Source organism: Mus pahari, chromosome 3 (assembly GCF_900095145.1).
Source record: "Mus pahari chromosome 3, PAHARI_EIJ_v1.1, whole genome shotgun sequence".
NCBI lineage: Eukaryota > Metazoa > Chordata > Mammalia > Rodentia > Muridae > Mus > Mus pahari.
The window spans coordinates 68811580-68817647 of record NC_034592.1 but is presented as its reverse complement, the minus strand read 5'-3'; positions in this window follow the sequence as shown (position 1 = coordinate 68817647).

Sequence of the window (6068 nt, the reverse complement as noted above, 5' to 3'; positions counted from 1 at the left end):
GAATCCTCGCTCACCTGCAACCAGAGACCCGTTCCCCGCAGATCAGGGACCCCAGGAGAGTCCGTCTACGGCAAGCAATAGCATGAGACACCTTGATCTGTTTATGAGGCATAGCATGTGTGTTGTCTATTCAATATCTATTCTTCCCCTTTGTGGAATCAACAACGATGCTGATTATGTTAGATCATGTCAGAATTGATTGATGGGATGTGAACATAAAAGACAGAGGATATTTACCTCTTTAGAGCAATTGAAGGGCCAAAGTCTCTCCATGGGAGTAGATAGAGTTGGCATGGGGCACAGAGGACTTGGGGTTTTATAGGGCAGACAAGGGGACTTTTGTGGGGGAGGTTTCACCAGCAAGTCAGTTCCTTGCAGTCTCAAGGTGGTAAATATGGAGGCTGGTGTGATGATCTTATCAGAAGCTTATAGAATCCTCACTGCACAGGTCAACTCATCTTTCCTGTCTGGAGTTTCTCAGGCTAGGTGAGGCTTTTTTTTTTTTTTTTTTTGGTTTTTCAAGACAGGGTTTCTTTGTGCAGCCCTGGCTGTCCTGGAACTCACTCTGTAGAGCCCTGGCTGGCCTCGAACTCAGAAATCCACCTGCCTCTGCCTCCCAAGTGCTGGGATTAAAGGCGTGCGCTACCACGCCCTGCTCAGGTGAGGCTTTTAGATTATTAACCCTTCAGGTTAGGGATGCAGGAACATGTGAGTGCTCTCTGCAGTTTAAAGAAGTAAGAAGCTAGGAAAAGTTGGAAAGTGAAGGAAAGTGAAAGTTATTCAAAAACAATTTAAGTGGAAAACCACATAGCCGGCTAACTGAATCTTAAAAGCTCAAAAATACCAAAGAGAACATACTTAGGTTTTGGCCAGCATCCAAAAGAAAGAGACAGAAATAAAAATTTTCTCCTTTGTGAATTAGGACTCAGGTGGGTCACCTCATTAAACTTTATGAGGAAGGCAGGGGCATGGCCAACAGCAGGAATTTGGGGAAGAATATACATTATCTCATTAAAGAAATAATCACTATGCTATCTCTTTAGCAGGATATTAGGTCAGTCCACCTTCCTAGGGTGGTCCCACTTTCCTGAGAAGCTGTTCTTTGATGAGGCAATGGGCTGACCCAGTTGAATTAATTTTGGGTAGCTTAGAATTTTGGGTTTCCAATCACAAAAGAACTCACTTGAGATGCACTCACTGATAAGTGGATATTAGCCCAGAAGCCTAGAATATCCAAGATACAATCTCCAAAACACAAGAAAATCAAGAAGAAGGAAGACCAACACGTCTCCCTAAAATAGGGAATAAAATACCCATGAAAGAAGTGGCAGAGACAAAAGTTTGGAGCTAAGATGAAAGGATGGACCATAAAGAGACTGCCCCACCTGGGGGTCCATCCCATAATCAGCCACCAGATGCAGACACTATTACATATGCCAGAAAGATCTTGCTGAAAGGACACTGATATAGCTGTCTCTGTGAGGCTATGTCAATGCCTGGCAAATGTAGAAGTGGATGTCCACAGTCATCTATAGGATAGAACACAGAGACCCCAATGGGTGAGCTAGAGAAATTACTCAAGGAACTGAAGGGGTCTGCAACCCTATAGGTGAAACAACAATATGAACTAATCAGTACCTCCAGAGCTCATGTCTCTAGCTGCATATGTAGCAGAAGATGGCTTAGTCAGCCATCATTGGGAAGAGATGCCCCTTGGTCTTGCAAATTTTATATGCTTCATACAGGAGAACGCCAGGGCCAAGAAGTGGGAGTGGGTGGGCAGGGAAGCCGGGTGTGGGGACGGTATAGGGGACACTCGGGATAGCATTTGAAATGTAAATGAAGAAAATATCTAATAAAATAAGTTAAAAAAAAGAATTTTGGGTTTCCACTCAGACCAGAGAGTTTCAGCTGTTTGAAAAACCAGAAGGAACTAGATTTTCCCTTAAAGTTGCTGTGTGGATCGAACCCTGATTTTGTGTGTATTGAAAGTACCCATCTCATTTCCTAGATTTCCTAGCAGAAATGGGTGTGGATAGAAAAGTCATCAAACTTTCTTGGTCAAGTCTTTCTTTAATGCCTAAGTAGTTTTTTTTTGTTTTTTGTTTTTTTTTTTTTTTTCATGGCTCACTTCAACCGGAAGAAATTAACAGTTTTAAGTGGTTCTATTCAAGCAACTTAGGTCTCTACTTTTTAAAAAAGTGGTAGCTATTTTAAGAGCTAATTAAGACCGACTTAAAGAAAACCAGTTTAGAGACTGAAGTGGCATGCACAGGGCCTGAACAGGTCTGGTTCTTCCTTAGTATTTTTGTGGGATTCCTGAGCATGCTAACGAGTAGGTGTCAGATCCTTAGACTCTTTTCCTTCTGCTGGTCTTGTCCAACTTCGATGCGATCATTTCTGTTTTATCCTATTGTATTTTACTTTGTTATATTTTATTATTGCCTCTTAGAAGCCGGTTGTTTTCTAATGAGAGAGAAAAAGGGAGTGGATGCAGGTGGGAGGGGATATGGGGAGGAACTGGGAGGAGCAGAGGGAGGGGAAACTGTAATCAGAGTGTACTATGTGAGAAAATAATCTATTTTTCAATAAAAGGGAGGGGGAGGAGAAAACTTGTTTAGTGTCATTTTTTTGACCAAACAAAATGGGAAATTGTGTATTAAATACGGCACACAATTTTGGTTGTGAGCCTAGCCTTTAACGGCTGAGCCATCTCTCCAGCCCCATGGCACACAATTTTAAAAACATCTTGTGTGTGTGTGTGTGTGTGTATATGTACACGTATGAGGTGTATGTATGGTGTCTGCTCACATGTGTACGTATAGAGGCTACCACTCTCTTCTTTGTTCCAGTGAGGCAGGGGCTCATGCTGAACTTGGAGAGATGGCTCAGCGGTTAAGAACACTGACTGCTCTTCCAGAGGTCCTGAGTTCAATTCTCATCAACCACATGGTGGCTCACAACCACCTGTAATGGGATCCGATGCCCTCTTCTGGTGTGTCTGAAGACAGCTACAGTGTACTCACATAAAAGAAATAAATCTAGACAAGTATTCAACCAGCCCCAGCTACCCTCCTGTCTCCAGCTCCTCCGTGCTAGGGTTGTAGGTGGGCACAGGATGGCACTCAGCTTTTACTTAAGTCTGTCTTTGGATGCTGGTCCTCATGTATACAAGGCAAGTGCTCTTAACTGCTGACTTAACTCTGCAACCCACAACTGTTCAGTCTTGGAATCAGATGAGCTGTTGGGCGCTGCTGTTCTCCTTTCTGCTCCACATTGCTCTTCAGGTAATGCTTGCTTTATAAAAAGAATTCACTGAAAACCCTGTGTGGTGGTTTGAATGAAAAAAAATGCCCCCACCCCATATGTGCCGCAGGCGGACTTGGGTCCCCGATCTGCATGGAACGGGTTGCAGGTGAGCGAGGATTCAGCAAATGTGGGGTGACAAACAGACATGGACACAAGGGAGTGTGGTATCTGAATGCACACTGTCAAATTGAGCATCAGACTATTTATACAGAAGAAAATAGGGAAGTTACACAAAACAGAGGAATGCAAACATGGAAGGGCTGACAGGAGCCAACTGGGATTAACATTCAATGTTAACAGCTGAGATCAAAAACAGCTCCACCTAAAGTCAACTTAAAGTCAGTAGCCGGGGGCAAGGGCTTCATGCCTTTGCCATAGTTCCTATAGTCTACCTTCCCCTAGGCCATTGTAATGCTTGTGTATGGGTGTAACTCAGCTACCTATGGTTCTAAGTATCTACCCTGGTTCCTCTTTAGATCACAAACTTCCTTCTTCCTAGAGAGTGGTAAATTCCTGTGTAGGGCAGTGACTTAGCTGCCTAGACCCAGGGTCAGCTCAAGGACTGACTGCCTAGGATCTAACTTGGCTATGTATTAAGGGAAAGCACATGGATCTGTTTTCCAATTAAAGCAAGGACATTGGAGCATTCGTTATACACGATGCCACCATTCCAGGAGATTAAGTTTCCTTGAACTTTTGCCTCGGGACAGTGCCCAGGTTTTGGGGGCCTGTTGTGCTTGTCACTACTGGAAAGAATTGTAGCTCATATGCCCATATCGATTGGCAATACTAGGAGGTGTGGTCTTGTTGGAGTATGTGTGGTTTTATTGGAATAAGTGTGTCACTGGGGGTGGATTTTGAGGTTCCAGTTGTTCAAGTCAGGACCAGTGCATCTCGCTCTTCCTGTAGCCTGCCAATCTAGATACAGAACTCTCGCCTACCTCTCTAACCATGTTTGCCAGCATACCACCATGTTTCCCCCCATGATGATAAAGGCTTGAACCTCATAACTTTAAGTCAGACCCAACTAAATGTTTTCCTGTATGAGAGTTGCTGTCATGGTGTCTCTTCAAAGCCATGAAACCCTAATTAAGGCATTCAATTTTACACGGTAAGTAATTTCAACCTATCAGGGATAATGTTGAAAGTGTAGCTTGCTTGAGTTATGCACTTAATCAGTGTTTTTTAAAAAATATTTTCTTCAAAAAATGTAAAATATCTAGTCATAACCCCACAAACTTGATTCTGTATCACGTAGTTTGATACATAGATGGGAACCATGGATTGAAGGAAATGCTCTTGGGTAAGGCATAGAGAGAGAGCACTTGGAAGCATGTAAAACTCAGATGACAAGGCTCTCTTGCCTTTTCTCCATCTCCTGGTACACTCACCGATAAGCCTTTTGTTACATCTAACTGGCTTTGTAGTAAGATTCCTGCTGAATGATCTGAATATAGTCTCAACTACCTTGCTATAAAGTTTTCTAATTTCTCTACCACATATCAACCTGAGCTTGACATTTACATATATACGACTGCCATTTTAAAGGATCAATCAATATTTAGAATCCTTGAAGGTCAGGATGAGTTCATTAGGAATGATGCTTTAAATATTCTACAGAAGAGGGAAGTACTCCAAGCTTCCGAGTCCTGATAGTGTGTTTTTATAACAGTGAAATATCACTGCAAAAGGTCTAAATTTAGTACTGGGCTTAGGAACGTTAGTTTAAAGAAATGCACTTTTACTGGACAATCTGACTCTCTCCATTTAGAAGAGGCTTTCCAAACCTTTTCTTTGTAAGAAAAGACATTGTGAGAACATTGGACCCTTGCCATTGAAATAAATGAAAATGCCAGTGTCCATCCATTTGATATTAACAATCTTGCTGCTTTTCAACCTCATTTTATGTCTTCCTTCCATGCACTTTTGCTGTCACCTAGCACGAAGAGTCCAAGGACAGATGCTTTCATGGTTATTTTAAATGCAGCCTCGAGTACGGCTTTGCAAATGAGCTGAAAAGTACTTTGCTGACTTGGTGACAGCACAGACTTCCTCGAGAAGAGTAAGAAACACAAAAATCTCTATCCACAGTTTATTCACAATTAAAGACCAACCATAGGCAGTTACTAAAGTTCTTAACTTCCTTCCCAACTCGATTCAAAAGAATCTTTGTGTTCTTGTCATTCTCCAACATCCCATCTGTAGTATTCTTCCTTTGGTCCCAACAGAAGCACATTATATAATTTACAAGGAACAGGATAGGGAACGGACTTTACTGCACAAACTTGCAAAGTTTTAGGTATGTGTGATTTAAATATCTTCTGGTATTTAGATCTTTCTCTTGTCACCATCTAACTTACACAAGAGAACAATTTCACAGTGAATGGGGGAATAAAGATGTTTTGATGCTGTTATGTGCTTCGTTCCAAAAAGTCTTTTCTCATTATTTTACTTAACATTTTTGTTATTGTTTTAGAATTATAATAGTAAGTCAGAGTGGAGTAAAACATAAACACACACACACACATGCATATATATGTGTGTGTTTATATGTACATTGTTCTTACAAACATTCACAAGTTATCCTTCCTTTGTGTATGATGTTCTTTGGTCATTCATTATCGTGCCTGTGTGAGAGTCAGGAAGGCATGTTTTCCAAACATTCCATAGGCAGGGAGGGCATTGTGTGAGAACTCAGAAACCTATCATAAAGTATGTTCAAATACCACATTTTCATTTCAGGTGGCTATATCCACAGG